At 40.3% G+C, this 25,816-nt stretch overlaps 1 long non-coding RNA gene across 2 annotated transcripts in view; it reads right to left on the bottom strand.

The window, feature by feature from the left end:
- The window catches only part of LOC123620023 (uncharacterized), an 83,893-nt gene that overhangs the window by 27,974 nt on the left and 30,103 nt on the right, over nt 1-25,816 (bottom strand). Inside the window, exon 3 of one of the 2 annotated variants that reach the window (XR_006728731.2) lies at nt 19,559-19,680. The exons of the other annotated variant lie outside the window; for it this stretch is intronic. This is a non-coding gene — a long non-coding RNA (uncharacterized LOC123620023). The remainder of the gene's footprint in view (nt 1-19,558; nt 19,681-25,816) is intronic. 2 annotated transcript variants of the gene reach the window in all.

Here is a 25,816-nt window from a genome sequence, read left to right as displayed (position 1 = left end):
ATTCTTAAAAGTCAAAACGTGAAAATAACCTAAATGTCCATCACCTGGTGGTTCCACCAACACAATGTGATCTATCCACACAATGGAATATTGCTCAGCAATAAAAAGAAACAAACTACTGGTACATGCTATAACATGTGACAACATGGATGAACCTCCAAAAAATGTGCCAGATACAAAAGACTGCATAGCATATGATTCCATGTCCATGAAATTTCAGAAGGGAAAGAAAATTTCAGAAGGGCAAATCTATAAATACAGAAAGCAGATCATCATTTGCCTGGGCCTGGTTGGGGTAGGGGTGGGGCTGGGAATTGTGCTCCAGGCAAATCTTGAGGGTAATGGGAAAATTCTAAAACAAGATTGTGACGATGGTGACACAATCCTATGAATTTACTCGAAGTTCAAGAAGAAAACCATTGGGTCAATGTAATCCAAAATCTTCATTTTACAAATAAGAAAACTGCCTTCTTCAGCCCATAAAAACGTGGGAATATCTTCTAGCAGCTTTTGTCTGTGTCTCATATTTGAACTCTGTACTGCTTTCTAATTTTTCACATTGAGGATCCTATTCCCCACGGAATGAAGAATATGCCTTAGAATATAGGGCAAGAATTTGTGCTAGATTCTTGATGAGTTAATTTGAACTGAACTGACTTGATTTAAATTCACTGGAATAAGCTTGGTGAGACTGAGCCATTCTCCTAAATCGGATCGAACATAGTGGCTTTTCTGCTCCTTAATTACTCAGCTTGTACGACTGCAAATTCTCCAAACATACACAAGAATACGAGTGTCCAGGGGCAAACAAAGTAGCCTCTAGGAAAAAAACAAAAACCAAACCACAAACTCCTCTCACTGTGAATTAATATTCATTTCTGATTTTCATCTTTAGCAATATAGAGAGTCCTATATATAAAATGAGGGAACACGCTGGGTGAGCTGGAGGATTCCTTCCAGTTCTAGCATAATCACGACCCCGTATTCCTCCCACCATTTATCATTTCTACCCATTGTCACCTATTTCTGTAGGAGTTGAGCATGAGTCTATTTTTGTCACACTCTTCTTCTACCACATCCTTAGGAAAGTAAGATTTTTTTTTCTGATCCACGATAGAAGAAACAAAATCTCAGCTTAAAAAAAAAAATGAACATTTCAAATTAATTTCCTCAAAATCCACCATCAGCATAAATATTCAAGATTACTCCCTTAAAGAATTGATCACTAGGATCTGTTTAAATAAAAAAGAAAGAAACGTAGGGAAATACAATGCTTTTTTTTTTCAGTTTAAAAATGAAGTGAAATATAAACAAAAATAGAATTCATAGTAATGTAATTTATAGTCAGAAATATAATTCAGAGTCAGAAACACAAGTTCAGTCCAACGTGGCTATGGGCAGTCAGGACGCTTAAACTCTGTCCAGACAAGCTGTGAAGAAAATGATGAAGTATTTTAAGAATCAAAAGTAAGTATTGCTGGGCTCCTGTCTTTGTATTTGGTATTTCCCAGTATTAGAGAATGAGTGGGACAATGACGAAGGGGAGGGGGGAAGTTGCTGAAAATGGATGTGGATTTTGACTTTTCCCTTTACTTTTCGAACTGTCATTCTTTTCATGAATATATCCTTTTAGATTTCAAAACCTAATAAAAATTATTTAAGAACAAAATTAGACTTTTTCATTTCCTCATATGTGTTTCCCTTGAATGAAAGGGGAGTTGCAGCAGTAATGAATTCTGAAAAGAAAAAGCCTGAATTTTGCCATCAAAAATATTTAGATTCAAATTTCATAGCGTGCCAGGCATATATTTGTCTTAAGCTTTCACCAGAGCATAATAAGTAGGTTTATCTGTCTGTTACCTCCCTAAATAGGGAGCAACTGTACAGTTAGTTCTTGGCATCATTTATCATATTCTCTCTTGTGCCTGGCATGCTGCTTGGTATATGCTAGTTGTTCAATAAATGTACATGAAACTGAACTAAACCACTGATGTCCTCCTTCCTCCAACGCCCATCTTTGTTTTTTTTTAATTGAAGTATAGTCAGTTTACAATGTTGTGTTAGTTTCTCATGTACAGAATAGTGGTTCAGATTTACATATATATATATTTCTTTTCATTTTCATATTCCTTTTCATTATAGTTTACTACAAGATACTGAATATAGTTCCCTGTGCTCTACAGTATAAACTTTTTGTTTACCTATTTTATACACAGTAGTTAGTATCTGCAAATCTCAAGCTCCCAATTTATCCCTTCCCTCCCCCTTCTCTCCCTGGTAACCACGAGTTTGTTTTCTATGTCTGTGAGTCTGTTTCTGTTTTGTAAGTAAGTCCACCTTTGCAATCTTTGCTGAGCCAGCTTCCTGCATTCAAAGTAGGAGTGGTAATAACTGCCTCGCAGGGTTGTTGATTAAATGGCACCATGTACATAAAGCACTTAGCACCACGCGGGGTGTGTAATAGTCTCTCCACTCACCCTCACCGCTTCTTTCAAAATAAGTCTCTTCCCTGTGGGAAATAGTAATAATTTTCGTAAGGTAAAAAAATCAGCAGTCCTTTATCTGACTTCCAAATGCCACTTGAAAGTACCAAAGATGGGCCAGGGAAAACGTTAGGCTTGCTACGTGTTTCAGGGGTCCAAAGACCACCCATACATTCCAGTGATTTGTTAGAAGGGCTCACAGGACTTTGAAGCAGAGGGACTGATGGTTAGAGTGTATTACAGGAATCACTGAGGGGGAAAGACCCCCAGGAGGAGCTTGGGGAATCCATGTCCTCTGTTGTCTCCCTAGCACCAGGAAGTAACGTGTTTCTTCCTCTAGCAATGAGATTCAGCAACAGATGTGAGGCCTGCTTGAGACTGGAGTCCAGAGTTTATATTGTGGGTTTGTCACTTAGGCATAATGACCTTCCACTACTGCCGAACTTCCAGATTCCCAGAAGGAAGCAGGTGTTTAATGGCCCAGAGGGGCAGAACAATCTATCACTTAGAGAACGTTTCCAAGGCAAAGTTCCCAGCTGCCAGCCAAGGGCCAACCCTGTAAGAAGGCCATTTAAAGATAGCAGCCTCAGGTCCGCTGGGTTAAGTCTTCCCTGTCCACGTGGCAAGTGAGAAGCTGGAGAAAGAGGGCAGGAGTTACAGGCAAGAAGGGTAATCAGAATTGGGGAAAGCAGAGAAAGGAGGAAATGGTTGAAAGGAAGAGAGAAAATGAAGTGAAGGGAGGGCAAGGGAAGAAGACAGGAAAAGGAAGAGAGAAGGCAGGCGGATGAGAAAGTCATCACCAGGCCAACCCAAGCTGGCCCCTCCGCCTGCCACCCGACCCTCTAGCCCTCTCTCAGCGCTGCCGCCCCCCGAACGCCCCACCTCCCACTCTGCTTCCTGTGATGCCTTGTCCAACATGCCAAGTTTTCATGCGCTCTGTTTATATACATATCTGTCCCCTTGGCCACCATGGTGTCATCTGGCTGTTTTGATAAGGAGAGAGGAGAAGGGAGAGGGAGGGAAAACCCAACAGTAATGAGATTAAATAGGAAGATATTTAAGCTAAACGGAAGAAGATGGCAAGAACAGGCTCCCAGAGCCCCTCTGAACTTTGAAAGAAATCCGCAGTCCTTCCAGCTTTAGAAGACGAGAAGCACGGGGAAAATATGGCAAAATAGGCTCTTCTGAGTGTATTTTCAAATGACAGTGGCCTCCTTGACTTCTGAGTGGTCCTTGGTTGCTTCTCTTATTTAAATACCTAGAGCAAATTGTTTCTAAGTTGAAACATTCTAGGGTTTTAGTCTTCCAACCCTCCCTTTTTTGACTTTCTGAGTTCACTAAAAGGAAAAGAAGATAAAGGAACTATTCCTTGCTTTAGTGCTTTTGTAATTGAAAAATATGACAGATCCTTTTCTCCTTTTCCCACATTCTGTATTTTAAAAATTGTTGTCAGACTAATGCTTTGCCAAGTTTCAACCTCAAGTGAAATCTTACCAAGAAAACTGAAAGATGTATAAAAAGCAGATGGGTTATAGGTATAATCATACGTCCTCTGCATGTGTTATGGTTTTTTTAAACAAGCTCATCTTTCTGGTGTTAAATATATAATATTAGTTATAAGTATATTTATGTACTGAAATGTATATCCTTTTATCATTCCCATTTTTATAATCAGTAGGGTTTCACTTTTGTAAAAATATGTATATATTCGCCTGGATAAAAATCAGACACCCTCGATAAGAGAAGAAATTAGGAGGAACATGCTAGCTTCCCATGTGCAGTTGCCTAGAAGTATACCACACTGAAGAAGAAATTTTCACAACTCCAGATAATGACAGCTGAACAAACACAAGGTAATTTGCATCAGGCACAGTAAACTCACTTAAGGAAAAACTTGATGTCAGTTAGACCCTTCTGAAAATAGAATGGGCTGCCTCATTCAGTAATTGTCAAGTAAGGGGCACTGTCACTGATGGAGCTAAAGACTGGAGCCCTGGTGTTAATGAAACTCTGAGAAACCAGCGGGAAGCCCATGGAAGGACCGGACGGAAGAGTGAGCATATGGATTCCCACAGAGTCCAGAGACAGAGAATGCAGTGGGAGTCTGGGAAACCTTATTGACATGGTGCAGATTCCAAAAGCCTTGTTGAGATGGGTCACATTGCCAAATAGAACTAACGAGGTCTGAAGTTAAAGTTTAGCACAGACATAGGAGGGAATTCCAACTGGATGGAGACAAGTTAAAGGTCAGCAAAGAGAGGTGTACTGTGAGGTTAGGCTAGACTATGTGGAGGTAACAGCTTAACCTGGAATCTCAGCGGCTTAACACAAAAGTTTATATATTGCTCCAAATACATGTCCCACTGCAGGTGGGTTGGGAGTTCTGTCCCACACAGTCATTCTGGGGTCCAAGCTCACAGGGGTCTCGTTCCTTAGAACTGCTTCATCTGGATCACAGAGGCTCCAAGTTCTCTGAATGTAAGGAACAGAAAAAGGCCAGGGCACGCAGACTCTTGAGTGACTCAAACCTATACTGAGGCTTCACCTCTTCGCATATTCCCATTGGCCAGAGCTCAGTCACCGCCCCAGCACAGAGAGGCTAGGAAACACAGGGGGAGGAAATGGATATTCAGTGTTGTATGAGGGCGCACTGCCCAAAGCCCAGATAGAACTCCGTGTCCAGGCAGAGGTGCCACAAACATTCTTTATCTCAGCTTACTATCCTATAAAGCCTTCCTTGCCCAGCTATTCAATATGTTCTGAATTTCTAACATGGTGAATTACCACCATTTGAGCAGTCAAACAGAAGTCAAGGAATGGCTAAAATCCAAAACACTAACACCACCACATGTGGGCAAGGACGTGGAGCGACAGGAACTCTCATTCATTGCTAGTGGGAGTGCAAAATGGTACAGCCACTTTGGAAGAGAGTTTGGTTTCTTATTGAACCAAACATACTCTCACTATGTGATCCAGCAATTGCACTCTTTGGTATTTATCCAAATGAACTGAAAACTTATGTCAACACAAAAACCTGGACATAGATGTTTATAGCAGCTTTATTCCTAATTGCCAAAACTTGGAAGCAATCAAGATGCCCTTCAGTAGGTGAATGGATAAATAAACTCTGGTCCATCCAGACAACAGTCAGCACTAAACACAAATAAGGTATCAAGCCATGAAAAGACATGGAGGAAACAAATTTATATTATTTGGGGGAGGGTATAGCTCAGTGGTAGAGTGCATGCTTAGCAGGCACAAGGTCCTGAGTTCAATCTCCAGTACTTCCATTAAAAAGTAAATGAATATATAAATCTAATTACCTACCCGCCCAATTTTTTTAAATAAGCAAAAAAAATGCATATTATAAAGTGAAAAAGGCCAATCAGAAAAGGCTACATACTGCATGATTCCAACTCGATGACATTCTGGAAAAGGCAAAACTATGGAGATGGTAAAACAATCAGTGGTTGCCAGGGGTTATGGGGAGGAAGAGATGAATAGGCAGAGGGCAGAGGATTTTTGGACAATGAAACTATTGTATATGATACTACAATAGTGGATACATGCCCCTATACATATGTCAAAACCCATGGAGTGTGCAACACAACAGTGAATGCTAATGTAAACTATGGACTTTGGGTGACAACCACGTATTGATGTAAGTTCCTCAGTTGTAACAAATGTACCACTCTAGTGCAGGATGTTGATAGTGGGGGAGGCTGTTCAAATGTGAGGGCAGGGAGTGTGTGGGATTTCTCTGTGCTTTCTGCTAAATTTTGCTTTGAATCTAAAACAGCTCTAAAAATACAGCTTATTAGTTAAGAAAAAAAGAAGGAAGGTCGGGATGTTCCTTTCCAATAAGGCAGTAGAAGGGATGTATTTATTTGGTAGGAAGTGAATCAGATGACCTATGAAAGTCCCTTCTAACCATGAGGTTCCCTGATTTCTATGCTCTGTTTGGTGTTTGGGAGACCATCGATTCTTAGGACAGTAAAGGATTTTAAAGGTCATCAGATGGATGAATTCTTTTCAGTATGACTGCTGAAAGGTCATCTAATCTTTGCGGGAAGATCTTCAGAGACTGGAAATTTGGTACCTCTTTGATTAACTCTTTCATTACCTCCTTGAATCATTTGGTCTGAGAGTCATCTCTGCATTGAGACAACTTGTCTCTCCATACTTCCCACCTTTTAGATAAAAGCATGGGAATCAGAAAGACAGTGGTGGGCATCTGGAGGTTCCAGTAAATGTAAGGCCTTTGCCATACAGGTGGGCATTGGAAGAGAATGAGGCAGGGACCAGAGACAACCAGACAGAACCAGAATGGACAGCAAGGTGGACTCAGAGTGACCTTGAGATCCTGGAGAACAAAGGCAGGGGCTCAGTTTAGGTGCTCATGAGGTTATCACTGTGCAGAGTCAGAGGCAAATCTGGGCAAAGAGCACATTCATTTGTTTTTGCAGGGGTCATCATCCTCTTGATGAATATTGAGTTTATTTTAACTAAACTTTCCTAAATCATACTTTCTCCCAAAAGTTCTTCTAAACTGTTTGCAGATGGAATCTTCTAAAGGGTTCATAGCCTTATTTAGGAAACATAAAATAATTTTGCTAAATCAAGTGGCTACTTCTCATTCCTTGTTTCGCTTGGTACTCCTTAGAAATCTAATACTACTAGATACTCTTTCCTTGACACTTGCTCCTTCCTTGTCTTGACCTTCTTTATCTCTAGCCCGTTTTCTCTCAGCCTCCTACATTGGATTCTCTCCACTCCCAGCTACTAGTATGGTTTTCCTAAAGCCCAACCCCAGCCTTGTTATATTACAGAAAACACATCTGCTAGGCAATCTATCTATTCCCATGAATATATCTACACTCTTATTCTGATGAATCCCAAGGGTATATCTCTCCAAGGACCTGTCTCCCATGCTCTCCCCTCTACCTGAACAGGCCACAGATATACAAGAGTCTGTGTGCTCCTAAGGGACCCCATTCTCCTTCACTCCCCTGTTCCATGCATTGCCAATTTATCCAGTCTCCAAAGCTGGAAAACTAAAAGTCACCCTGTACTCTTCCCTCTCCGTGAACCTCCATAATCTAGGCATGAAATCCCATCAACTCTGCCCCCAGGCAGCTCTAAAATCTGCCTCTTCCTTTACCAATGACATGGTTCATCGTCTCCTTTGGACTACTGTAATGGTCTGCTTTAGCTTTTATATTTTTTCAGTATAGTAGTTTATAGTTTACATACTTTAAGAATGAATGACAAATTTCTTGGCTCAGTCTTACCCTGTCCCAGTCTAGCTCCCCACAAGCCACTAATTGAAAGTATTACTTATGTCTGACCATCTAGTAGTTGCTGCACTGTCTCTAGATAGTATGCTTTATGTCACCACTTCTGGGTTTATCAAAATCAAATTTCTATTAATTTTCTGCTACTGTAGATGAAGATTTCACTTACTGCCCTCACCCAAATTTCCAGGAGTCCTTCTTTCCCAAATTCTGCATATACTCAAATATAAGGCAAGGTTTTCCTCAAAATTATCCCATCAAACAAACTACTATGTACAAAATAGATAAACAACAAGGTCCTACTGTATAGCACAGGGAATTATATTCAATGGCTTGTAGTAACCTGTAATGAAAAAGCATATATACACATAAAAAATATATATATATAAAGAATATATATATATTATATATATATAGAGAGAGAGAATATATATATATATATATATACTGAATCACTATGCTGTACACCAGAAACTAATATAACATTGTAAGTCACCTATACTTCAATAAAGAAAATGGGGAAAATTATCCCATCAAAAATGAAGTCCTTATTAAGCCTTCACATTACAGGCAGTCTCTCAGTTACTTAATTTTGAACAACAAAGTGCGATTTGGGGATGACACACTAGGCTGAAATGATCTCAGTCAAACTCAGTTTGCATGTTTATAGAGGTCACTTAACAAGAAGGGGGAAGGTAAATGAATTTAACACAGATTGAGTCATCATTTCTGGAGAAATGACTTCAAACTGCAGTTGTAGGTGCCACTGCATACAAGCCTTTTTTAAAAACAGTTTATTACAACATTAAATGCTTATGTTGTGGAGCTTGCTACCAATTAATGGGTATATGTGAATTATGATAAAATTTCTATGGGCAGCATCAAGCTCAGAGTCAGAAAGTGCTGCAAACAATTGGAAGCAAGAGGTGGCACTGTTTTCAAGCAGCTCCAGCTGAGGAAAGGAAGGGGCATGTTCATGGACGGGATTTGGGGGGAAAAATGGATCATTAAATGTGAGTGTGCAAAAGAGCAATTCTGTAAAACCATATATTTGATATAACACGAAGTTTAAAATATGTATTTATACAATTCAAGTTTAAATTAAATATTATAGGTAGACATTGGGTCATTTCAACTCTTTCCCTAAAGAGCGCATATTCAAGTTGAAAAAAAGAGAAGTTGTTTTCAACTTTCTCATTTAGGAAAATGACGGTTTCACTCATGTTTAGGGTCCACTTATATTTGGGCACATACTCTGATTATACCTCCAGATCAAGACCTCCATTAACCAGTGCTGCGAGTAACAAGCACATCTCTGTGTCTCTTGTTCACGTTGTCTCCACCACAGACAATGTCTCTTGCCTCTTCATTCTGTCCCGGGAAGCAGTAATCTTCTTTTTCCTTCCCCTCTCCTTTTACGTCCCCACCAACGTGATTCTGTAACAAAACTCATCTGTGATTTGTCCAGCAAGGGTCACAAGCTCTTAGCCCCTGAGTAAAAAACGACATAGCTGTGTTTCATTTGATTAAAATAGAAATTTACAAATTAAATTTGCATCCCTGTATTTTAAACTAAGCGATTTCCCCTCTAATGGAAGTACTGTTTCCTTAATATTGCCTCTGTGCTTTACTCTTTCACCTTCTCAATTACATGCCCTTCACCCTCGAATGCTCAGTCATCTAGCTGCCTGGAAGGAAATCAGAATCCATTTCAGAGCAAATTCAAAGAGAAAGTCCAAGGGAATCTTCATCTTCTGATCTTCAAAAAGAGGCTTATGAAGCAGGACACTAATCCTCCAAAACTAGCTATTTTCTTGAGAGAGGATTTTCTAGATTACTTTATGTCCCTCTTAAGTTTGCCAAGGGACAAGCTTCGAGGACCCAGCCTCACTGTTCTGTACAGTAGCCTGACAAGAGGTAATCCTTCCATCTCTGCCAACTGGGCACAAGCTATGCCAGTCAGGATTTAAGTATGGTCACCATATAGCCTAGTTTGACTTGGACAGTCCCAGTTTACACTTGTCCCTGCATCCCATCCAGCTAGTGCCTCCCTTCATTCCCAAACAGGTTCCAGATCAGATGATACATTTTACAGTCATCCTAATTATAATGGAAGTTAAGGGAAAGTCCTCTGTGATGGTTAATTTTATGTGTCAACTCGACTGGGCCATGGGATGCCCAGCTATTTGGTCAAACGCTATTCTGTGTTTCTGCCGGAGTGTTTCTGGATGAGATTAACATTTAAATTGGTAGACTAAGGAAAGCAGGTGTCTTCCCTAATGTGGGGGGGGGTGCCTCATCCAATCAGTTGAAGGCTTGAATAGAAGAAAAAGGACGACCCCCCCACCCCGGCTAAGAGAGAACTCCTTCTGCCTGATAGCTTTCAAAATGGGACATTGGCTTTTTTCTGCCTTTGGATTCAAATTGAAACATCAGCTCTTCCTGGGTCTTGAGCCTGCTGGCCGTCAGACTGGAACTACGACATTGGCTCTCCTGGTTCCGAGGCCTTTAGACTCAGACTGGAACCACATCATTGGCTCTCTTGGGTCTCCAGCTTGCCAGCTCACCCCACAGATCTTGGGACTTGTCAGTCTGCATAATTGGGTGAGCCGATTCTTCCTTATAGTGAATATCTTTACACACACACAGACACACACACACATCCTATCGGGTCTGGGTCTCTGGAGAACCCTGACCAGTGTGCTCTCCTCTCTTCCAATCTGAGGAATTTGAGGAGCGAGAAAAAAAGCAGGAGACCAAAGTGGGCAGCTGGGTCTCCTGATTTCTTCTCTTGAGCCTGTGCCTGACAAAGGAGAGAGATGATGGACAAACTGGGAAGAATAAAGAGGATCTGGGATTCTGAGATGAAGCTTTCTCATACAGCTTGGCAACGCAGTCATATCACGTTGCCTGACAATGAAGTCATGCAAAAGGAGACCCTAAAATCTAGCTTGTTCAAGGTGCCCTGGGTCCGATTCAGAAAAGTAGCTGAGTTTCTAGATGCAGAGTTAGTAACGGTCATAGTGGAGGTAAGGTGGCGTCCACTGAAGATTCTGTAACAGACCACTTGAGTCAGGGTTGCTATGGTCTGAGTATTTGTGCCCCCACTAAAATTCATACGTTGAAATCCTAACACCCTCCATAGGTGGTGCTATTAGTAGGAAGGGCCTTTGGGAACTTAGTAGATTATAAGAGTGGAGCCCTCATGAATGGGATTGGTGCTTTTACAAAAGAGATCCCTCCGGTCTCCCTAGCCCCTCATCAGGTGAGGACACAAGAAGTCTGTGACCCAGAAGAGGGTCCTCACCTAACCACATGGGTGCCCTGTTCTTGGATTTCCAGCCTTCAAAACTGTGAGAAATAAATTTCTGCTGTTATAAACTACCAAGTCTGTAGTACAGTCGTCCCTTGGTATCCGCAGGGGACATGGTTCCAGGACCACACCACCACACCCCTCGGGCCAATACCAAAATCTGTGGATGCTCAAGTCCCTTACATAAATGACATAGTACAGTCAGCCCTCCAGATCCACAGGTTCTGCATCTGGAACCCACGGATCCAGAGGGTCAACAGTATTTTGTTTGAGCAGCCCAAATGAACTAAGACAGGGTCAAATGGAAGAGAGGGTCAGATCTCAGAGGAGGCTGAAGTGACAAGAGAGGCAGAGCTGAGGCCAAAGCAGCCAGAGCAACACAAGACCCTCCCAAAGCCAAGAGCAGCCAGATCACTAGCTCATCCATTACAGACATAAGCCACAAATGCCAGCAAGCTAGCAGCACCCAGGGAACGAATAACATTGCTTCAGGAGCTCAGAAGATCCAAAGAGCCTAACTCTTCCCTCCTACCAGGAGGCCACAAAAGCAACACCCTACTGCATATACCTCAATACTCATCTAGGGAGAAAAGCAGGAACTGGGTATTTCTGTATTAGTTCGAACCATATTATTTGCCAATTTTCAAATACTTATGACTACAAAATATGACAATAACATATATTTCAAACTATAAAAAACATACAACTCAATAATAAAAAGACAAGTAATCCAATTTTTTAAATAGATTAAGGATTTAAATAGACATTTCTCCAAAGGAGATATATAAATGGCCAATCAGAACATAAAGTGATGCTCAACATTATTAGTCATTAAGGAAATAAAAATCAAAACCATGGTGAGATACCACTTTATACCTACTAGGAGGGCTAGAATCAAAGAGACAGACAATAACAAGAGTTGGTAAGAAGGTGGAGAAACTGTAACCCTCGGACACGCTGCTGATGAGAATGGAAATTGGTGCAGCCACTTTGGAGAACACTTTGGCAGTTCCTCAAAAAGTGAAAGACAAACCTCTCATATGACCCAGCATTTTCACTCCGACGTATGTACCTCAGAGAAGTGAAAACACAGGCCCACATAAAGACTTGTACACAGATGCTCATAGCAGCATCAGCCATAAGAGCCCCAAAGTGGAAACAACCCAAATGTCCATCAACTGGTGGATAAACAAAATATGGTCTATCAATCCAATGTTAATATTATTCAGACATAAAAAGGAATGAAGTATTAATACATGTTACACATGGATAAACCCTAAGACCATTATACTAAGTGAAAGAAGTCAGTCACAAAGAGCCACATATTATGATTCCATTTATATGAAACGTCTGGTGTAGGCAAATCCGTAGGGACAGAAAGTAGATTAGTGGTTGCCAGGGGCTGGGGGGGCAATTACTAATGGGTATGGATTTTCCTTTTGAGGTGATAAAATGTTCTGGAGTTAGACAGTGCCAATTGTTGCACAACCTTGTAAATACACGAAAAACTACTTACTGAATTGCAAACTTTCAAAGGGTGACTTTTGTGGTATTTGAATTACACCTTAATGATTTTTAAAAAGAACAAAGCAACATTTTCCAAATTTTCAGAGTGGACTAACCTTTAAACAAGATTGACTTTTAGATGTCTTTGGTGTTCTCTTGTGTTTAATCCGCAGAAGGGAGATTGGAAGAGGCTGTAATTACAGACTCAATGAAAAACTGAGATTCTTTTATTTATATCTATATTGTGGTATGAAAAAAATTTTCTGACCCTGCAACACACAGAAAGATCTGGCCTTCTGGTTCTCTTGAATTTTTTTTATCTGGTAACAGTGGGCTGTCAATCCTGTATGAAAACAAGCCTCTCCGTTCAGCAGCAGCAGCAGCGACCCACTTTAGCTGGGGCGTTCGCTCTCCAACCATGTCACTCACTCACATTGCCTAGCTAGTGCTGACTGTATTTGGATTTGTGATCCCTGGTCAATGAGTCAATTCTAAAAGTTAAACATCAGTAAGTAGGGTTTAATTTGTTTCAGTTAAGAATGTGTTGAGTTGCAAATAACAAACACCTAAACAACAATACCTTTAACAAATAGGGGTTTCTTTCTCTTATATATCAAGAAGTCTGAAGTTACATTAAGAATTCAGTGACAATAAGACCTCAGTGTTGCAGAGGCTACTAGCTGTCTACTAAATATCTAATCTTTCTTGAGTTACATGAACCTTGAGAATATCTGAAAGGACAATGGGACAAACTAAAAATGAAATCTCCTGTCTCCTTTACAACTGGGAGTATTTAAGAATGATCCTGATCAGTGAGATATAAGCAAAAGTCACTGAAGGGGACTTCCAGGAAGGCAATTTTTTAGGGGTTAATACAGTTGGCATATGCCTTCTCTTCTCTTTGCTCTTCCCTTTCTTTATGCCCAAATTGAAAATATGATGCCTGGAGCTCTGACAGCCATTTTGAGATCAGGAGGACAAGGATGACAAAACACAAAGTCAAGAAGAACATGGGTCCCTGATTAAATCATAAAACCACCATAACACCCTTGGAGTACCCATTCTGGACTTAATAAACACATAATTTAAGCCATCCTTTTATGGGTTTTTATTACTAGCAGTTGATTGCAATTTTTTAAAATTTTTTTATTGTGTTATAATCATTTTTATAATCATTTTACAATGTTGTGTCAAATGATTGCAATTTTTGATTGAGACACTGCCAGTGTATCTATAGCTCTTTTGGTCTTTTCATTAAAGTATTAAAATTGCTGCTCCCTTGTTTATGACAAGAATACGGAGAAGGGGGAAAGGGTCTGTCACGGGCACAGCTTTTTTTGTTGACTTAAAGGGAGGGTAAGCACGGGAGCATTATTCAGACACTAAATGGACAGCTCATCCAGCTGTGGTTGAACATACAAATCCTTCATTGACTATATACTACTACACTTCCTATTAAGGATGTTTTACTAGTTAGGACAAAAATGGCATCTATGCAAAAGATCCATTGTAACTCGGAATATGCCATTAATGCTGTAGTCCATTTTCTGTGAATGCCACCTTCCCAACTGCCTGTACTCTGGAATGACTTGGTTTTCTTGTCCAGTTTCAAACTAAAGCAAAACACTCGTCTGAACAGTATATAGATGCAAATGCAGTAAAACCATGTGGCCATGAGTATTCAATAAGATAGAGTCTCATCCCACTCACAATAACTAACAATCTAAATATCCCTAGACAATGAGTGGGTAAGGAAAATGCTGCATATACATATAATGGAATATTATTCAGCCTTAAAAAATTAAGGAAATCCTATAAAATTTGACCCCATGAATGAACCTGGAGGACATTATGCTAAGTGCAATAAGCCAAGCACAAAAACACAAATATTACATGATTCCACTTACAGGAGGAACTTAGAGTAGTCAAATTCATAGACGCAGAAAGTAAAATGGTGATTGCCAGGGGCCGAGGGAAGCAGGAAAAGGGGGAGATGCTACTCAATGGATAAAACGTTTCAATTACACAAGATGAATAACTCCTAGAGATCTGTTGTACAACACTGTGCCCATAGTTAACAACACTGTATTGTGAACTGAAAAATTTGTTAAGGAGGTGTTGGGTATAGCTCAGTGGTACAGCTTATGCTTAGCATGCATGAGGTCCTGGGTTCAATTCCCAGTACCTCCATTAAAAAAATTTTTTTAAAGGGTAGATCTCATGTTAAGTGTTCTTACTATAATAAAAAACTGTTTTTAGGTTACACTCATCCAAATAACTGGAAAAATATGTATGTATGTGTATATATGTAAACATATAATTTCCATCTAAATGAAAACACAAAAATTTTAAATTCTTGTAGTAACTCAACACACCCCAAGAATATATCTTTTTTTTAGCCCCAGTTTAAGCCCCGCTGTCATAAATAGTTACTGACCTCCACCGTATATGGTTCTCTGAACCTTGTGTGTGACTATTCTTGCTGTGTGGGTCATTTTGTAATACCCTCCTTTGTTTTCTCATCTTTTCCTACTTGTCTGGGATCTTTTGAGGTCAGCAACTACTCTTCTCTATTTCCTTACAGACAAATCTAATTACTTAACACTGGATAAATGTTCTAAAAATACTGGTTACTTTGAATGAAGCTCTAGATAAAACTCATCACACTTTGAAGGAGGCCCATCAGTAAGACAAATCTGAAATTATCTGTACTTGCAATTTGTACACTACACAAAAAAGAAAAACTCATTAAAAAGTACTCAAGTCTTAAGAACTTGACTTTGACGACCTGCAAAGAAGAGCAAAGAGAGGATCTTGTTCTCCTTGACAGGTATTTATTATTTATCCTTCCTATCAGAACTCATAGATTTTGTTCATCCTTCCAGTTCAAGCAGCATAATGATTGTGAAAGGTCCCTAATGTCTTTGGTGCCCCTCTCCCAGCCTCCTATTTTAGGGCAGAGCCGATGAACTCATTTATAGAAAGGCTTGCCAGGCTCTGCATATGGTTTGTAATATAAATAGATCACATCTTAGGCATATCAGCAAGATAGGGGAGGCTTGCCCTCCCCAAAGTCTGCTGAAGTAGAAATTCTCACCAGAAAAGTAGGCAAGCCACCTCTATTTTATACTTCCCAGGGAATTTAAGGATGTGCTGTGTGAAGATTTCAATCTCTGGCAAATTTTGATGAATTCTGCACTATCCAAAAATAAAATATGCCAAAACTAAAGATGAATGGTAATCCTGTTTAATTTCAGGCTTTCACCTACCATTAGGCTTTGTGACTGCATAGTTAAGATCAATTTACATTCATGATCTGGATTATAACCTACTACATTAGCCTAAACATACACTGATTAGATTCTGTTTTGTCATGTATAAATAAAACCTGGTAATTGGGCTTACTCATGATATGAGTCTCCATCAAAATAAAAATAAATCTACAAGGTAAATTTGACCATAAACCCCAATGATCCTGAGAGACCCAAGAATCATGAACACGAAGTCTTTTCAGTCTATTTCAACACGTTTGTTTCTTTTTAATACCTTTTTACTTGAAATAGGTTACAACTCATAAGAAGTTACAAAAATAATGTAGGATTCTGCGTACCTTCCACCCAGCTTCTCCAAATGACAACATCTTACGTACCTTATAGTACATGGCCAAAATCAGCAAACTGACTTTGATACAATACTGTTAACTCAACTAATAATTGTATTTGGAATTCACTTTTTGCTGCACTTTTAGGGGGCTGAGAGTGCCGTGTCTAGTTTTACGGAATTTTATTTCATGTTTAGACATGTGTAACCAGCACCACAACCAGGATACACATTGTTATTGTATTTAAACATTTATGGAAGTCCAACTATGCACTAGGTACTGTTAGGCACTTTTATCTAATAACTTTAGGAGGTAAATTTATTATCTTCATTTTGGAGAAAGAAGACAAACAAAAAGAAAAAAGCAGACATTTCCCCTCTTTTTGGTCTTTAGTAACAGGCACGTAGCTAACAGGCACTCTTGTCTAATGACATTAATTTCAATATGAGGGATTTATTTTTTTAACCTTCACTTTGGGCCTTCATTAAGTCAGAGCTCTTCGATTTTCAAATGTATAATGAGAAAGTTCACACAATCTGTTCCTTTTTTTTTTTTTTTAACTACCATTGGGCATAAAGTGAGTGAAGAGATCACAAAACAAAGAGGGTCCATTCTGCAGCTCAGGATGGCAAAAGCTCCAGGTCTTAAGTCACTTTTGCTTTTCCTCAAAATCATAGCAACTCTATTTCTGTTCTTGTTTTTCTCCTGCACCCAGACAACAGTGTTTTTATTCTTTGAGGATTATTCTAAAAATAAAATGAGAAAGAAAAAGAAACCGGTAGAGGTCTCTATGCATGGTTTCTAAATGTTACTTTTAACCTCCTATTTAATCACCATTCCTTACTAGAAAATACTCTGTCCATTGCACAATCTTCAGGCTCCATGCAGTTATCTGTGGCCTCAGCTTCATGTACTCCTGTTCCTTCTACCACCACTGGGGGTCCCATAAAGGAAATATGGTGGAGCTTGCTGGGGCTCAGCACTGAGCTATGGGCCATTACCTTTTTTTTTAATTGAAGTATAGTCAGTTACAATGTGTCAATTTCTGGTGTACAGCACAATGTCCCAGTCATGCACATACATACATATATTCATTTTCATATTCTTTTTCATTAAAGGTATTACAAGGTATTGAATATAGTTCCCTGTGCTATATGGAAGAAATTTGTTTTTTATCTCTTTTTATATATAGTGGTTAACATTTGCAAATCTGCAACTCCCAAATTAATCCCTTCCCACCCCCTTCCCCCCGGTAACCGTAAAATTGTTTACTATGTCTGCGAGTCTGTGTCTGTTTAGTGGGCCATTACTTCATGTCTGACCTCCACCTCTGCCTTTCATCAACTATTAAACCAAGTCCAGACTAAACAGCTGGGACCTCACTGAGGAGTCTTCTCCTATTTCACTGGCCATTCCTTCTCAGTCTCTTTTCCCACTTCCCTCTCCTGTTTCTGACCTCCAAAGCCAGAGACCTTGGGGACCATCCACAGGCTTTTCCCTAAAACATGATTCTCTACCAAGGCTGATTTTCACTCCAGGGGACACTGGGCATTGTCTGTAGATACTTTTGGTTGCCACAGCTGGCGGTGGGGTGGGAGGTGTGCTAATGGCATTTAGTGGGTAGAGGCCAGGAATGCTGCTCAGTACCCTACAGTGTAGTGTCGGACAGGACAGCCCCCAGAAAAAAGAATGATCCCACCCCAACTGTCAATAGTGCCAAGGTTATAAAATCTAGCCCTGAAAGATCTTGCTTAATGCCACGCTATACACAGATTCAGTCTACATGCTGATGATAACTCCCAAATTTCAATCTCTAGTCCTGTCTTCCCCCCCCACCTCCAAGTTCTTATATGTAACTCTCTCTACCTATAGCTTGTAGGTGCCTCAAACTTCACTTGTTCACAACCAAACTTGCTCTCATCCACAACCTGCTTCTCCCCTAGTCTTCCCCGTATTGACGATGGTACCATGCAAGTAGTCATCTTAGATCCAAACTCTGATTCTGCAGGCACACTCTGATTAAAATCAAAGAACAGTGGAGCTGTGAGGGATCTCATTTGGGAGATGAAGAGAGCAAGAGCCAGGATTTTTGAGATGTACCTAAATCTACACATTTAACTTGATGGTAGAGCCAGAATGAGAACCACTGTTTCCTGCAGCTTTGGGACCAATAAACTTTCCCGGAACTGACTTAGCTCAGTTGCATTCACTTCATTATTTTCATAAGTCAATGTCAGACAGTTTTGTGTAGTGCAGGGTTCAGCAGACCCCAGCCCATGGGCTAAACCTGGGCTGCCACGTTTTTGTATGACCCATGAATAATTGGGGGGGGGGTTGCAAAGAACAATAATATTTTATGACATGTGAAAATCATAGTAAACAAATCTTAGTGAGTAAAGTTTTATTGGGACACAGATACACTCATTCATTAACATACTGTCTCTGGCTGCCTTTGTGCTACAATAGCTGAATTGAGAAGTTGCAACATTCTCTGTATGACTTGCAAAGCTGAAAACATCTGGCCCTTTACAGGACAAGTTTAGTGACCCCAGTACACTGACGAGAGCTTAAATTTTAGAGTTTAAAAAACAAAACAAAACATGGATTTCAGTTTTGTCTCAGCTGGCAGGGTGATCTTTGAGTATGATCCAATGTCTGTGAGATTCACATTAAATGGAGATAATATTACTTTCCTTGAAGGATTGTTAGGAGTACTAGAAGCAATGCCTGTAATGGTTCGGATTATAGTAGGAGGAACTCAACAAATATTAGCAAAAATAATAATACTTATTAATATTATTATTACCACAGACTTTACCCCTCAAAATTTCCCCTTTGGTATGCTATAGGAGATTTTGTGTCAAATGCCTTTCTCTGAAATCCAGGCAAATAAAACTTAAATATCCTAGTCCTTTTCATACATTAGTTGGGTGATGACAGAACAAGTTCCCATCACATTATGTTTTGACAGCAAACTGGAGGGAGGTTAATATCTTCATAACTCACATGTCATTGCATGAATCATGAATTCCCCGAGTAATTAGTTTCCTGGAAACTTGTCCCCTGAGTGAGAAAGGTGACACTGTCTGAAATGGGAAATCATCATGACCTGCACAATCCATTTTCCAACCTTCTAATCCCAAGAATGCCAGAAAATAAGTTTAGTTACCAGAAAACAGGGAAATCAACAGTAAGTTCCTGGAGAATATGTAGAAATAGTCCCCAGACTCCCAGAACTGCACTCTTTCAGATTATCTGGAGGTCACTAAGTGTGACCAGAGAGGCAGAGACCAGTGTGATTTTTCATGAGCATCCCCACAGGTTTCCAGAGATAAGAGAGGGGAGCATGCCTGACACTCACCTTGCCTGTGGCCTCCATCGGGGCCTTGGCCTCAGCCCTGGCCACCTCCAGTCCTTCAGGAGATTCTGCCATCCCTGGTGGCTTCTCAGCCTCAGGCTTGCCTTCTGGCTCACATCTCATTCCTGGAGTGGAAAAGAGGTCAACTCTAGCCCTTTTTCTTTGTGTGACCCCATCCTTTTCCCCTCTTATACCCTGCCATTTCCTCCTGCTCTCTAGGTAGTTGTGGCTGAGCGGAGAGTCACTTCCAGCCTCCTTAGACTTCCTCTTCCAGCTGAACTGCCCTTTCCATGGTACTTTCTGGGATGAGCCACATCTCTCACGAGTGACAAGACGTCACCTGGCTAATTAACATACGGCCTAATTATGGCAGTGTTACACTTTAGAAGACAGAATTAAGGTCTGAAGTGACCTAAGTAATTAGGAGAGGCAGACAGAGACAGATGAAAGCAGTAGCGATAACGTGGGGGTGGGCGATGACTTGCCACGTCCTGTGAGGCTGAGAATGTCTAGCCTAGACTCAGGTGCACGGACATCTCAGGATTGGCCCCAAGCGCATCCCTATGTAGGGCAAGATGGGATTTTTTCTCCCCCTCCCCCTTTATCCTTTCCTCCAGCATCCCTGGTGCAGAGGTGCCGCTTGATAAGATAGAGTAAATGAATGTGAAAAATGCACGCCGACAAAGAAGTTTCACACAGCGCGGCAGAAGAGACAGGGCTGATAGCTTAATTGATGTGCTGAGGTTGACACTGCTAGTAAGCAGTCCCTACTCTGCCAGTAAATCTGGCCTAGAATTAGGACAAACGAGGGCATGATGTGTGCATTCTGGGTTCCCCCAGAAGTTCACCTTGGGTCAAGAATGTAAGTATAAGTCGTTTATTTGGGAGGACATCTAGGAAACACTGGCAGGGAGTGAGAAAAAGACAGGAGACAGAAAGAAGGCACTCGAAGGTGTGTTAACAAGCAAGTTAGCACTGGCGGCCACTATAGCTCCATCCAGCTGGGGAACCAGTGGAGACACAGTAGAACAGAGGACAGCCAACTTTTCCTGTAAAGGGCAGGGAGTAAATATTTTAGGCTTTCGGAGTCAGACAGTGCCTGTCACAATGACTAAATTCTGTCATGGTAGAAAAAAACGCAGCCAGAGATACTATGTAAATGAATGGGAATGGCTGTGTTCCCATGAAACATTACTTACAAAACCAGGCACCAGCCCGAGAGCTGTAGTTTGTCAATCCCTTGCTATAGAATAGTGTTTCTCAAACTCCCAGGGTAAAGAACTAATTTTTTCAAAATGTCCACTCCATTGCAAAACAAGATTTTTGTCAATACAACAAAAATGAATCACCAGAAAAATGAAATGTAAATGACAGGCATCAAAAATGCAAGTCTTTTAATTATCAGAATCAAAAGACATCACATCGTGGTCTAATTGTTTTAATAGCTTCTCAGTGCTCACTCTGAAGTTCTGCACCTAACTTATCACAGACAGGTCGGGCCCTTGATCTCAGCCAAGGCCATCACCACGGTTCACCAGTTCACAGCCCCATGGTCTCTCTTAGTAGGTGAGGAGGCGGGAACAGCTCTCCACCAATACCACCCATCATTATCAAGGGCTGCTCCCTGGCACACAGACTCCTGGTCCTTCTGGTCTATCTGGCTAATGGGCCAAGCACATTTCTGCCGGCTGAGAAGGTGTAGAAGCACAGGGGTTCCTGGAAGGAAGCTGAAGGCATGTATGGGAATGGTGAGAAACAAGAGGTCATGGGCAGGACACCGTCAGCATCGTCCAGCGTGATAGAGTAGAAAGACCATGGGCTTTGGAGGCAAAGAAATGGAGATGAAAGTCCTGGTTCTGCCACTTAACCTCTCTGTTTCTACATTTGCTTGTCTGAAAAATGAGTATAATATGGTGAGGGTTGGGTTGAGTTTTGGGTTTGTTTTAAAAGACTTAGTTTTTAGAGCAGCTTCAAGTTGTATTTACTTGCTACCCTATACCTGCATAGCCTCTCCCCTGATCAACAGCCCCACTAAAGCAATACATTTGTTACAACTGATGAACTGACGTGGACATACCATCATTACCCAGAGTCCATAGTTTACATTAGGATTCACTCTTGGTGTTGTAAATTCTGTGGGTTTGGATGAATGTATAATGATATGTATCCATCATCACAGTGTCATACAGAGTATTTTCACTGTCCTCAAAGTCTTCTGTGCTCTGCCTATTCATCCCTCCCTTCCCTCAACTCTTGGCAACTACTGATCTTTGCAATGTCTCCATAGTTTTGCCTTTCCAGAATGTCATCTGTTGGAATTATATATTTTATATAGCCATTTCAGACTGAATTCTATCACTTAGCAATATGCATTTAAAGTGTCTCCATGGCTTTTCATGACTGGATAGCTCATTTCTTTTTAGTGTTGAATATCCTACTGTCTGGATGGACCACTGTTTATTCACCCATTCACCTAACGAAGGACGTCTTGGTTGCTTCCAAGTTTTGGTAATTATGAATAAAGCTGCTATAAACACCTGTGTACAGGTTTTTGTGCAAACACAAGTCTTCAGTTCATCTGGATAAGAAACCACCAAACTGTCTTTCTAAGCGGCTGTACCATTGCATTCTCACCAGCAGTGAATGAGAGCTCCTGTTACTCCACATCTGGTCAGCGTTTGGTGCTGTCAGTGTTCCGGATTTTGGCCATTCTAACAGGTATGCAGTGGTATCTCATTTTTGTTTTAATTTCCATTTCCCTTATGATAGATGATGTGGCTCATCTTTTCATATGCTTATTTGCCACCTGTACATATTCCTTGGTGAAATGTCTGTTAGTCTTCAGCCCATTTTTAAATAGAGTTGTTTATTTTCTGATTTTTGAGTTTTAAGAGTTCTTTGATATTTTAGATAACAGTCCTTTATCAGATGTGTCTTTTGCAAATATTTCCTCATTTAGAGCTGAGGTTTAAATGGCCTGAAAAGAAGCTCTAGCATATGTGGAAACTTGTGGGCACATTAACAAGAACTCAGTAATAACTCCCTCCCCATAAAATCCCAAAATTACATAAAAAGTTAGAGCTAGAAGGGATCTAATGGACCACCTCTGAACCCCTGTTTTTCTCCCTTGTCCTCCATTTCCATCATTCAACTGCACTCACCCACCTAGCTGAAGTGTGGGGAAGGCGGTGAGGGTGAGTCATAAATGAGTTGGGGCTGCGGCAGGAGCCTTGGAGAATGAAAGAGATTTTAATAAGACAGCGAGAGGGAGGAGGAAATTGAAATAGTAAAAGTTTATTAAGCACCTGTTACATCCTAGGTTCCATGGGCTATACACATAAGAACAATAAACTGTCCTTACTTTTAAAGAAATTTATGATTTAGTGAGGGTAGATAACAAATTCATGAGATGAATTGTGACATTCATTGATTGTCTACTAAGTGCCAGGGATCTCACTAGATTCTTTGTATACATGAGCTATAATCCAATTGACAACTCTGCAAGGAAGATGCTGTGGACCTCATTTTAAAGAGGAAACTGACGCTCAAGGAGGATGTGTGACTCATTCCAGGCCAAGCAGCTAGTAAGAAACAGAGCTGAGATTCAAGCCCAGGACTGTTGGGAAAAGCTCATAAGACAAATCACAGATAATTTCACTGTGAGAATTGCAAGCTGGACTGAGAAAAGAATGCACAAAGATCCATAAAATGCAAAATGATCCACAAGGAAGATACAAAAGAAATGGCCTAACTATAATTGAAGTTTGTGAAAAATGGAAATAGGGAAGAAGAGGGGGTCACATGATTGAGGGCTGTGGCTGTAGGGTAAGCGTTTTGAAGGTCTTTTCCAAAGCAGTGGACACCAGATACTCTCAATGGGATTTTTCTAGACGCTAGAAACAATAAATTCAAATTCACCTGAAAAAAATCAATTAAAAAATTTAAAGTGTAATAAGACCTGACACTAATATAAAGGCATTTATCGATTACACCTCAATAAAAAAAATTAAAAAATAAAACTGACTATATTTCAATTTAAAATTTTTTTAATTAAAAATAATTTTTAAGTATGTACTATTTTTAAAAAGTGTAATAAGGGAGAAAACTAGTTCTCACAGGAATTTACATGTGAAAAGTAACAAGAATTCAAACAGTGCAATATTGGCTCAAGAAAACAAACCAGTCAGTACAAGAGAATCGGTAGCCAAAAAAAGGAGCTTATATATATTATATATATATATATAATATATATATTTGAATATTTAATAAATAAACCATTATAAAACAATAGAAAAGAAAATAATAAAATTAGGAAAATCAGGTACTCTTATCTTGTGTCACATATGAAGTCAAATTTCAAGTGGATTTAAGAGTTTTTTTAAAGCTAAATACAGAAAATATTTAATTTCTTCTAGAATATCCTTCGAAGATAATGAAACTTAAAAAAGGAAAATACAGAAAGCTCTTCTCACATCTAAAGTTCAAATGAGGGTACAGTTAAAGAATGACAGTACTTCAGCTCTGTGGAATGATAAATGACCACTTGAATAATTATAAAAACTATAGCAACATTAAAAAAATATTTAGGCATGATGTAACTATGTAACTATGAAAAATATGGTGCATTACTTTTCTATTGTTGCTGTAACAAATCATCACAATTTAGCTGCTTATAGTAACACATATGTATTATCCTACAATTGTGGAGGTTAGAAGTTCGACATAAGTCTTATTCTTAAAATCAAGGTGTCCTCAAGGCTTCATCCTATTCTGTAAACTGTACTGGAGAATCCATTTCCTTGCCTTCTGCAACCTCTAGAGGGCGCCCACATTCCTTGGTCGGCGGCCCTTCCCTCAATCTTCAAAGTCCTCATATCACATCACGCTTCCACAGTCACATTTCCCTCTAAACCGTCTTCTGTCTCTCTCTTCCACTTTTAAGGACCCTTGCGATGGCACTGGGCCCACCCAGATAATCCAGGATAATCTCCCTATTTAAGGTCTGCAATAAGCAACCACTGTTCAATCCTCAATCTGTTAATTTCCAAGTTTTCATGGAACCTAACAAATTACCAGGTTCAGGTGATTAGGATACAGACATCACTGAGGGGCCATTATTCTATCTATCACATACAGTTTTCAACAGATGAAGAAAATATATGTAAATGTAACTATATTTTAGGGTAGTGGGATATTGAGTGAATATGCTCTATTCTATTTTCCCAACTTTTTGCATTGTTATATTACTTCCATAATCTTTTGCAGACAAAACCGTACCTAGCACATGCACATCACTGCCATCATTTTTCTGGGTATTTAAATATAAATCTGGAGCCTTCCTGTAACAGTGCCATGCAGAAGTAGTGTTTCGGTCTTCCGCATATTTGCTAGAAGACCTTGAGGGGGAAGTGAGGGGTCAGAGCTCGCGCAGGCAGGGAGTTGAGGGAGTGCACAGGTCACCACCTGCCTGCAGAGAAGCAGGAAGCTGGGTAGATATTTAAGCATTCACCCTCTTTAGAATTTTGAAAACTAATATTTCAGAGCAGAGTCAAGTAGTATTTCCTTTCAGGGATACACAGCGGTGTATTCAAAGGAAGACAGCTCACAGTGAGGCAGGGGACAACCTAGAGGAGGCTGGGGATGACAGGCAGGATGGTGAACCAACCAGACACTCAAAGAGGGCAGAGACAGATCGAAAAACTGCCATCACCTCCAACAAGTCTGGAACAAGAAAAACGACTTCTCGTGGCCATCTGACACTTGCTACCCACAGTTCATGGTCTGCGGGGCCACAGTTCACCTATCACTTGGGATCATATTAAAATGCAAATTCAGGGGGGAGGGTAGATCTCAGTGGTAGAGTGCACACTTAGCATGCACAAAGTCCTGGGTTCAATCCCCAGTACCTCCATTTAAAAATAAACAAACAAACAAACTTAATTACCTCCCCCTCCAAAACAAACAAACAAACAAAAATTTTTTAAGCAGATGGAGGTCTGCAATAGGCCTGAGAATCTGTCAGAGTTTGCATTTTGAACAAACTCCCAGGTGATGCTGATACTGCTGGCCCGGAAACCACACTCTGTGAACAGCAAGGGACTCTCAGGAACTTGCAAGAAAAGCAAACATTCATGTCCCATGTCTGACTTACAGAACAGGAACTCTGGAAGTAAGACCACCAAACTGCTCTCACAAGCCCTCCAGGTGATTCTGAGGTTTGCTCAAGTTTGAGAATCACAGGTTGAGAGAACCTCAAGGCTT

The sequence above is a fragment of the Camelus bactrianus genome, chromosome X, assembly GCF_048773025.1.
Source record: "Camelus bactrianus isolate YW-2024 breed Bactrian camel chromosome X, ASM4877302v1, whole genome shotgun sequence".
NCBI lineage: Eukaryota > Metazoa > Chordata > Mammalia > Artiodactyla > Camelidae > Camelus > Camelus bactrianus.
Note: the sequence above shows the minus strand (reverse complement) of the source record. Positions and strands in the feature narration are given on the sequence as shown.